Source organism: Dufourea novaeangliae, unplaced genomic scaffold (genome assembly GCF_001272555.1).
Source record: "Dufourea novaeangliae isolate 0120121106 unplaced genomic scaffold, ASM127255v1 scaffold1, whole genome shotgun sequence".
NCBI classification, from domain to species: domain Eukaryota; kingdom Metazoa; phylum Arthropoda; class Insecta; order Hymenoptera; family Halictidae; genus Dufourea; species Dufourea novaeangliae.
In genome coordinates, this window is record NW_015373885.1 from 651,298 (window position 1) to 663,167 (window position 11,870).

The following is an 11,870-nucleotide window of genomic DNA, read 5'->3' on the forward strand; positions in this document are numbered from 1 at the left end:
AAGTGTTGTACCCGTGTGCCACAATCTTCTCACAAATATTTTAAACTCCCGTTAACTGCAGACGCTGATGACACATTTCTCTATCCTTATAGTGACGGTGTGACCATTTTACTTGGGTGTACCGTAACGATTCCTTAGAAATCACCGATTAAGTACCGTGAAACGTGTTTTCCCACAGAAGAAAATTGCATTTCAATGAAATTTCAATGAATACTTTACTCCCTAGGAGGTTGTATGAAATGTTACGGAGTTCTTTCTTAAATAAAGAAAAATTAAAAATTTTTGTAGACGTTTTGAGGGAAGTTCCGAAGTCAGTGAACTTCCAATATTATTTCATTAATATCTGACACTTTGTGTTTAAATATAAAAAGCACTTTCATAAATGAAAGCACATCCAAATTATAAACCGGATTAATCGGAATAGTTCATTTTCTACTATTAAATCATCAGAATGGCCTTTCTATTTTTTTTCTCACTATACTTAAGCCATTTTTCACTATAAGAATCGTTGTGCGACACGATCCGTAACGATCGATCGTGTATCACGGCCGTACAATGGCATTGATCTTCGAGCAGCACGACGCCAGAATTGATCTTCACGGTGAAAGTTCGATAAATCGATCCATGATCTCTGGAAGCTGAGTGAAATCACTTCGCGGATCGAACGTTTTTTTTTTCTTCTTTTCTCGTTCCTGTGATCACGAGGAAACATTATACATAAATGCACTTTTGTGATCGATAGTCGAAAGCGAGGCCTTCGTTAGTGGAATATAGTCGATGATTACAGAATTAAGGATCATACAATGAATTTACCTGGTGCATGCCAATCCTCTGCTTTCCACCATTTAACGTTTCATCCGCACGAAATAAAACCATTCGTGTTTGCACAAATTATCATTCATTATCAGATTATATGTATACTAATCGTGATATCCAATAAGTTTTATAATATATACAGCAACATTGTTGCAACGAGTAATCAATATAGAAAGTGATAAATGATTTTATGTTTGATCCTCGTGCAGCTGATGAAGGAAAATAGCGGAAGTGCTGAGAACGGTACTTTTGTGTTCAATATTACTATTATCCCAATATGTAAATTGTTCCTTCAGAATTATTCGACTTTTACTATTATTTATTCTTTTTATTGTGCATATTTTAGTACCTATATAAATCGTTTCTTTTATGAATGGTTTTGGTGGTTACGCGAATACCGATAAGTGTCGGCCATTTTGGTACTCCCTATACAAAGATTCAGCATAGGTTTACTGTGAGTATGGTCTTCGAGGGTTTTCAATCCATAAATTTTAATAGTTCTATAACAAATATCGCCATTTCGTGCAATAATTCGTACACACTTTGAACGCGTTATAGTGTTTTCCTTAGTACTTGAAAATAATCTAATCTTAACAGTTAATTATTAGTGTAATTATTCCGAGAGGGATCAATACAAAAATTGCTTTTACTTTGAAGTGTCTGGTTAACAGCCCAAGAAATGATAAACACATTTGGCTATCTCGCGATTCATTATCCTATGGATTTCAAGGACGTTCGAAGAACTAGATGTTGCTATGAAAAAAGAAAATAATCAAAATGAATAATCTATGAAATGATAGGTGACACATAGCTTCTGGCGACTGATACTCTGTACATATTCTCATATTTTCCATCATGAGAACTGTAAATCGATGAAAAAGAAAAATTACGGAAGACGCGTGAATGTATCCTGAGAATGAGTTGTCGGACGCTGAGTGTCCCTCGTGAAAGGTCTCTCAAGAGCTAAAGACGGTGAAGCGGGAGATCCATCAGGGGCTCGTGCGAGAATGAGACTTCTCGTACTTTAAACGACACTTGAACGACTATTAAACCTGACTTTTCAAGCCTTTGTCAGCGACAGAGTAGCACACCGTTTCTCTCTCCATAATCGTTTACGAATAATTTCGCAAAATCGTCCGAGGATTAAATTCAAACTCAACACTTTCAATTATCTCTTTTCTATCGGTGTCTAACTAAACATCCTCATTATTGTCAGTGAAACAAGGACATTCTATTAACCATTATTACTCCAAAAACCAGTAACAGAACGCGTGAAACACATCCAACGATCGAAAATCCCTAAAACGGGTCCCCAAGGACCTAAATAAATACAACAGACCAATCCAACAAGCTCTTACCTCAGTGACACCTGGACAGGACTCAGACTCCGCAAGGTACCCAACCACGGATCTTCTCTCCGTTTATTCTCGCGAACGAAGTAAAAAAATTCACGGATAAAACTGGACTAACGACGATATATCGCCTAAGAGACACAGGTGTCGTAACGACGGCGACGAAGGAACACCACGATCTCGTTGTTGTTTCGGAGTCGGCGGTGGTTGTTGGCGTTCAGGTGACACACCAGGCCGGAGGTGGCCGAGATCCTCCCAAAGGGGCAGCTCGCGTTCGGCTCCGGGTTGAAGCTGCGGACCCTGATACGGCGAGGTCGATGAGCAAAGTGGCAGCGGTTTGTGCCCAGCTTCGACGGTCCGCTTTATAACTTTTGGTCCCCGCGCGCTCCGTTGTATTCGGTGTATCCTCCACACCTTTCCAGTCGCGCTATCCAGCAGGCGCTCCTCCAGGTGGTTGTGTCGTGAGAGAGAGACGGTTGGTCCCGACGATGGTGGTGTGGTGGTGGGCACGATATGTGTTCGGACACGTTCACGTTGTCGAACGAGGCCGAAACCGACCGGCGTGGTGGGATCGATCCGTGGGGATAGATCGTCCCGAATCGGTCAGGACGAAACGATCGAGCTCTCTCCCTCCTTCCACCCTCCCTCCGCCCCTCCTGGGGACGGCTGACGCTGTTCCGCCTATGGGGACGATGGATCCCCATCGCGGACCTGCTGTACGTTGCCACCACCTTTGCTAGAAACGACGACCGTTTGTGTAACACCGGTGGCCGTCGTCTCGAACCGGCAACGGGTTTTTCGGATTTTGGTAGCTGGACCGTGTGATGCTGCTCGCTGGATCATCGAACTCGATCTTAATTGGGATTGTCCAGTAGATTGTACTCTTTATCTTTGAAACCGTGAATCGTGTCTTAGACGAAACGGGTAAGTCGAGCTGGTACTTTTCAGAAGAGTCGTGCTCTTTGGGTTATCGATCTTGTTCGAAATGAAAAAATTGATACGGCGGAGAAAGCGTGAGAGTGCTATGTAGTCTTCTGGGTTACTCGAGAGACTGCGTATCTTTGAATTTTTACGTATCCGAGATATTCAGTGTCACGGAGGTACTGTATGATCCTTAGCTTGAATTAATCACTTTTAGATTGAGTTCACTTGGTCGAACGTTTATTTCTGTAAATAATAAAATTGTTGTTGTGCGGTGATACTTATGTAACTTGGTAGAATTATTCTTTGAATTTTTCGTGACTTCAAGTTTTTTCCAAAATGTCGTCGAGAGTCTTGCGTAATGGCAGGTGTAAACCATTCATATTTATTAAGTTATCGATTTTCCCTAGCAGCTAACAAATCAATTTTTATAGTAATGCTGGTAGTATCATTGTAAGTTTCTGTCCTCGTAGGTCTACGATATTCTCAACGTCGTAAGTGGATTATTCTGTCCGCGCTCCAACGAACACAATAGAGTCATGCCCAGCACGAGATCTCGATCTTAAACACGCCGATGGTGTTCCTCCACCTAACCCATTGTCTGCTGGTCCCCTCATTGTCCTGCAATATCCATTTTTCATCTCTATCCGACAATCCGTTCTACAAACGACCGACTAATCTGTTTTTCTCGCGATACGATACGATTGTGAATTTATTGGACGCAGTTTACTATTGATAACTTTCTTGGACACCATTTGCCATGCTCGAATTTATCGCCAATAATTAGATTGAATCGATGGAACGCTTCTCGGACGAGCTTCAAGTACCTTCTTTTGAGTTTAATTCTAATTTATCGAAGAAGCTGATGCCAACCTGGTGGTCCAGGGAATTGAAATTCATAAATGTTCATGAACCGATACATTGTGCTACCGACTCCGTTCATAGAAACGGGATGAGAAACGATGATATTTATGAAATGACCTAATAGAAAGCAAAACGGTACTTTAACGGAACACCGGAGCAGGTCTTGAGAAGCCCAGCAGACGTCACCTCGTGGAGAGCCGATCTATCCAGTGTTCGGGAACGGACGACGAGTTTCGTACGGCGACCTTGACCCACATTAGAAATCGAGGTGAATAGGGTTGAAGGCTTAAATCTGGTCTAGTCCTTTGTTCAGGAAGAATCGATAATAAAGTGGACAAATAACTCGATAGATATTCGACTGAAAGATTAAGAACAGGTAGCGATAACGTCTTCCCCTTTCATACTAACGTAATACGAGAAAGAGCCAGTCACACTTAGAAACGATAAATCAAAATGGTACAATAAAGATCCATTAAAAAAAAGCAAAACGGAGTTGTAAATGCAAGTTTCCAAAACAACCTGTGGTTGAATAATATTAGACATAATCGACTATTGTCATTTAATAATAACGCTATGTATTTCAAACTAAATGTGTGTTCCCGATCTTTCACCGATCAAAAGCAGCGTCGAATCCTGGAAAATCATGATTAACATAAATGAAATCGTATAGATCCTGGCTTCTATAGAAATGAGTACCGACTTCGCCGAGAAACGGTGAAATACGTATTGGTACACGTAATAAATAATTCCCGATCGTTTGAAATTATTCACACCTCATTCGAGATTTATGTAGAATACGCGTTCAAAATCTTGCTGTAAAGCACGGCTGTTTTAAGAGAGGATCCGCGGAACCGGATGATGTAAATATGAATCCAAGAGAAAGCGATGCAAGGCGTAAAACTCTGCCTCCACAGAGAGACAGATTAAAACGGGTCAGTGGTCTTTTAACCGTGAAACGCGTTTCCAAATTACTCGAATCCGTTCACCGATTTCCTTGCCACCTAGTCCGTCATCACCTTTTACCCATACTCTCGTTCAGGCCATTAAATGGACCGATAGAAATTGATGGTGCCGGAGCCCAGTGTTTCTGTGGACACGGTGCCAGAACGGTGACAGCCAGCTGTCGACGTATTATACTTCAAGGTAACGACACAGCCGGGTAATAAACCTGGAGGAACCATAAGGAAAGGTTAGGACAGTCAACAAAACGGAAACATCGCAACAGGGTCTACAGGAAAGCCAGTAGGGAGCTAACACCTCTCACCAAGTTCTGCCCAAAGCATTTCCTGAATTAGTCTTCTTTTGCGTTTCGTCCTAGACGTCATATTTTCGAAGTGCTGAAAACAGTTCTTTGTTCTAAAGATAGCTTTTTTCGGATGGTCGAGTTCCTGTGATTTTTAGCCTACAACGGTATATCCGTAAGTATCCTGATAATCCCGCTATATCGTGGAATGTGCCAGCTACAATTAGGCGCGAAATTTATTTCTTACAATATAGATACCTGTTGTCACTATTCGCTACACGTTGGAGAATTTTTTTAAGTGTTCTTAGCCACATTGTGTGATACTCTAACAGATTCTACGGGGATTGTCTGTAGATATTGGAGAAAATATTTAATTAGTAGACCGTAAACGTTTATGTAAATTCATACTTTCATAGGCTATTTTATGATATGACACGTCACCAATTAAGAGACTTATTGAGATAGAAAATGGAAAATCTTTATTCTTTTTGTTGCTTCATCATTAAGAGCATATGGTTTTGCTTCGTATTTTATACATGTGTATGATCAATAAAAATGGCAAATCCGTAATCTATTGATCAGGTTTGCTACTTTGTAACTCAATATGGTAAACGAAACTATCGAAGAATTCGATATTACCGCTACATTCCTCTCGAGCTTCCTGAATTTCCTACGTCTTTAAAATTAGAAAGATACATGGAACGTTCGGACACCCGCGGTCCAAACGAGGAAAAAATGTAACCTGATGTACGTTTGAATAACATTAAGTTAACGGAAATAGTTCCATTCACAAACGAACGGTCAGCAGCCACACGTTGTGCCTGTTTCAAGCCTTGAACTAGTGGGCTATTACTATTCATGAGATACATAATCTGTAGATCAGTATCCACGAAACTTTTGGTGTCAACATGCTAATTATTGCCTTATCTTTAAAAAAAAACCCTTAAATACGAATATAGTACCTAGTGTCTCGATGCTAATGCACTTAATGTGTTCATGTGAGCCTCAATTCACTTTAGTCCTCGATGAATCGTGCAGAAAATAATAGATTGTAAGTAAAGCGATACAACACATTCAAAACCATAACCATTGTATTATACAGTCATTATTGTTCAATACAACTATTATCAACCTCTATTCTCCAGATAACTTCACATCACGCAAAAAGTTATTGCCTCTTCCGTAAAACTAAAAATCGGTAACGAAGGCTACACAAATTATATAGGTTATGTCATCGGGCACGTGACTTTGTAAATCGATTCTTGCGGTCCTTTCACGTTCAATCGAGACCCTTCGACTTGCGAATCGATTACTCAGAAGACAGTACTGACAGGTACGAGTCCGTTACGCGTCCTTTCGTGAAGGTGAACCTTCTTGCAGAAACAAGAGATCGGAAACGGTTCATTTAGTTCCCGGCGAGTCGACATAACACACGCGTCCTTTCCAGAAGCCTCCAGGCGGAAGTGCCGGAAACCCGTTTGTCCTACTGGGTCGGTTAGTGGGCCAACTGGTCGAAGATTTTCGCGAGAGGGGGGACGTATGTTGTCCGATGATCAGTGTCCATGATCACCGTTTCGTCGGATTCACCCTTTCCGATTGTGTCCATGGCGGGAACAGAGGGGCGGAAGAATCGAAGGAATCTGGCCGCGGATGGAGAAAGCGAACACCCGGTTACTTTCGTCGACGCACCCATCGGTGCTTGGCTTCTCCTCCTTCGTCATTCTTTGCACATTTCGACTTCACGAAGGTAAACCTCACGACCACGAAAATCTACGATCGAGACCTTTTTAACCTTACCTTCGTTCTGTTCGTTTCGATCGCGATTCACGTTCCTTCGGTGGAATTTGGTGGATTATTACTATGTTTCTTTACTATTCCTTTTATTGTTATGTGCAAAGACATACAGAATGTTTGTACAAGAGGTAAGATATCGTACCAAATTTTCGTACAATTAAGAATTCATGGATTTTTATGTTAGTAATTTAATGATTGTTTTCCTCCACAAGTCGGTGTGGAATGTTTCATTGCATAACCAACTAGGTGGATGATTGCCAGACCACGGATTTTTGTGCAATATCACATTTTACAGAGCGATGCGTAAAAACAAGAACGAAAATAAGGTATTTCTAGCTTTCCTTAAAACTTAAAAGTAGGTGAAATTTCAACCCCATTGGTATATTATTTCAGTACTATCAAAAAAACGTAATAACTGGTAACACTAATGTTTTAGGTATTTATTCATGTTTATGATTCCTCTCGTATTTTTCAATAAAGGTAACCAATCAAGTTAGTTTGGTGTTATTTTTGTAGTAGCTTTTAAAGGTTAAGTACTGCATTGGGTTAAGAATATCAAATTAGAAAACTCGTTGCATGTGATGAAAGTTTTTCCTTTTATTGTATTTTATAGACCCTTACAGACTATGGATAGCATACACTCGGCAGTCTAATTGTTAGTATTATGTCTCGATTGACGTGTGCGAATGGATTAATGGACATTCCCAAGAAAGAAGCTCAATAGGACTCGTGAGCGCCCGCGGCGAACTTTCATCTGAAGTTCGCTTCTTTTCTCTGACACGGCGAAGTCGTGAAGCGAGTGCCGCGACTTCTGATAATGTAACAATTGTCGTTGCGGTTGTAATAATTATCGCTGATAAAGTGGAAATTAGCAACAAGGTGGAATTTTAACACTTTTGGGAAGACGATGATTGGGCGGAATTGAAGTCGCTGGACTTTTTTTAGATCTGAAATGGTTAGAAACGAAAAGAGGATTTTTTTAGATCTTATAAACAACGTTGTTCGACACATGTGTGGTAACGTGTCGTACTCATTCTTGTTGGCATAACTTTTACACACTCGGCGCATTCCTTTATGTAGACCACTCTAAAATTTGCTGACAATACTTGATGTAAAACGACGCGTGATCCACTAAAAACAACTGGTGGCGTAAAACCTTAACGGATCCGTGCAATGATCTTTTTAAGTATGTAGTTCAATATAGTTTTCGAAATTTCCTTCTATTTTTTGAAAGGATCACGGTCGCTGGAAACTATCAACTTTCTATACAATGTCTCTTAGATTAAACAAAACTTCAAGGTCAAGCTTTAATCGTGGTAAATGAGTTATAAAACATATCCTGAAAATCAAAATTCTATCACAGCACTAACATTATCATTCCTCGAATAAAGTTTGTTTGAACGCCATCGTGCTCTACCAAGAAATGACAATACATTCGATAATGTCACTGCAATTCCCGTATCCTGTTCAGCAGAAGATTCTATTGTGGTAACGAGTCAATTTACGTGCAAAGAAAATCTCGTTAAGATTACACCAATCTGTTGTCTGTTCTCAGAGGACGTGCATATAGAGGATCGTATAACGCCACTCGTTATACGACCTCGTTCGTCGCGTCGGAGGAAATAGAGGCTTAACATTCTCTGATTTTCAGCCAAACCATTCGACGAGTCACTTATTTTACGACGATCTCGTTAGCTTGGGTCTTCGGTAATCCACCATTTTCTTGTTACGTTTACGACCTTAACGTGAAACATCTCTACATTTCGTGTGTAAAGAGAACGTTCAGACATATTTATACAACTTTTGCATCGATCGGAACATTATATTTCATACCAGTCGACCACAACATTTATTCCTCTATTAATTAATATTTATGATATTTCTAAGATCAAGGCACAAACCGAATGTCTTAACTTTCTAAGTGGAACCGTAATTATAATTGCAATTACAGTGATGATCTGTTGATTCTGAAGATCGTTTTATTGTGAAATAAAAAGTGCACACGATAAGAGGCACATTTGTACCTACAAATAACGCGATAACGTGATTTACCGTTGCCGAAGATTCACTCGTATCTGCTCGCGAACGCTCGTTTTTGCGTGTGCACGCGAATTATACGCGTCGTATAATTCGCGATGCAAGCGAAAGCCTGGTTGTTTATTCGGCGAGAGATGCATTTTTCGAGGAGGCATCGAAACTCGTTTTCAAGTGCGTGTGCAGGCGTGTAAACGAGTCAGTGAACAGTAAAAGATTCGCACCTTCGTGACCATGATCGATCATAATCGTGGATGAACGATTGGTTATAGCATTTCTCTCGGTGACATTCCTTTTAATATCATAGTCGACGGCACACATTCAGCTGAAATCGTCATCACGTATCACGGAAACGTGTGTTACGGAACGTTGGCCGAGAGCGCGGTACATCTATGAAATAATATTTAACGTGTTCGACAAACGTTTACCGAGCGTTACCGAGTGTTCCGAGAATCGATCATGCCGCTAAGCGTAAATATTTCCCTGTTTGAAACTCGTCACCCTTTTGTCGTTATTGAAATCGCGCATATCTCTGTGCAAACGCGTGTAACTACTGGCATGGACGTTCATGCATTCACGATATGTACAGGAAATGATTGATCCATGGGTCTGTGAAACCATAGTTCTATAGATCTGTAGATCCACAGGTCCATAAATTCAAAAGTCCATAGATCCAATAGTTGCATAGATCCACAGGTCCAAAAGTCTAGAGGACTTTCTAGTCCATAGATCCTCACACCAATAGACCCCTACAAACTTGATGCACGATTCTTGATACTTTAAACGTTGAACCAGTGCCATTTGACAATTCTTTACACATCTCGAAAGATTTTTTCTGAAATTTCGAATCGTACATTTCCAGTTCAAGGTATGTACAAGCAATCAGCGGGAAGTCTTCTCCACTTTATCAGATCACGTCGATCAAATCTTTGCGATCATAGCTCCTTATCATCTCTTAATCAGTACATATGTGCGTGGAATTCGATCCAAAGCCGTGGAACGAGTGAAACCCACTCTTACGATGCGCGGCGCAAAGACTCGCCTGAAACGAAGGGAAAAGTTGTCGGATGTAGAGAGTGGCTTGCACTTCCTTTCTCCCGCATCGACGTGTCAGGCCCGTATCTATCGTAATCATCGGAATTTCGTCGGGTTAGCTGTGAAACCGTTATCGTTCAACGGACAAACGTACCCGTGTCGATAAGGAGATATCGGAAACATTCCGCTCACGATCGCCTCTTCATAGTTCACGGCAATTAATTGTCAGTCAATGAAATCGACTGTCAGACAACAAAATCAATTAGCAAGAGGCAAAAAACATCGGAAGCGATGCGAAACGTACAGCTGACGGGTCGAAGTAAAAATCTTGACAACACTGTTTTCCAGAGTGAAAACACGTAGGCGAATGAAAAAAGTCTAGCAGGACCGGTAGATCTCGGTGAGGTATCCTATCAGATCAGGTTAGACTTTATTGAATGTGGTGGGAGTCGATCAAACGAGTGATGGATTTCATTGGGTGGTAATCAGATGTCGAATACTTTTAGTATTTTTAAGTAGATTACATAGTACATGCTAGAATTTTTAATTGGGCTTAGGTAAATCTGAGAGTCAGGTTTTATGGATAACTAACGCCCAGACCCTTAAATTATTATTTCAAAATTATGAGACTGATATATAGATCGTATCTTGTTATTTTTAAGTCGAAAATGTCGATATTAAACCGACCGATTTTTAAAAATTTATTTTTCGAGGAATATTTGAATTTCTCAACTGAAAACGTTGAGATCTACGTCACATCAGTGACATTACGGAACCTTGCTGACAAATGTTAGATATTAACCAGCGACAGAATTTGACACACTTTTAAAACAACTGTTGCATCGGTGCAACACTCAGAGTTAAATGGTTAAGTATAATAAAACCTGGATTATACGAGACCTGGAGTTATGGTTTAGGTATGCAGTGGATAAGTTGCATACGTATTAGCTACTTTAATAAGAGTCATGTTTGTTTGCATACGTGTCAGGTGAGTCAGGTCCGGGCTGTTTACAGAGTGAAAACACATAGGCTAATGAAAAAAGTCGAGAAGGACCGGTAGATCTTGGTCAAGTGTCGATTAGATCTGGTCAGGTTCCATTGAGCTACGCTGCAGCCTTGGGGTTAGACTCTGTTGGTCGCTAGTTGGCTCTATAAAGACACTACTGAGTATCTTAAAATGTTAAATATATGCTAAACACTCTAGATTATTAAATTAAGCGTAAGTAAGTCTGAGTTATGTTCCATTGATTATTAATTAAATATAATAAAACCTAGATTGTAGGACGTGCGATTAGAATCGTGTTAATTCTGGGTCAGGTATGCGTCAAGTGGATCGTGTACGTATAGATATGAATTGCCAGAGTTAAGATGTAGGATTAAATCTTGTTATATACCAGTTAGCTAAATCAGGGCTGGATAAATCCGTAATTTTTACAAAGAAAAAAAAATCTGATCTGAAATACGTAAATCGTTCCATACGATGGACAAAGTATGCTTAGGCTAGAATCGAAAATAGGGACAGGACGTCATCCTTTGACTTTTGTAGATCAAATTTGAAATAACTGAAAAAGTAATCACTGCCATTTTCTCTGGTGATTTTCTTGGGGGAAAAAAACATGAAAGACCACGGTGTCTGGCCGGAGACGGATTTCACTACTAACATCCTCTGATCCGCTTACGTGGGACATCCGAGACTATTAAATTTCGCTTTCTACGTGAACTGAAAGCGATACATTGCGCGGAACCCGCGGCATATCTCGTTATCGTTGCATTTCAAACTGGACGTTATTGACGATCAGCAAAAATCGATT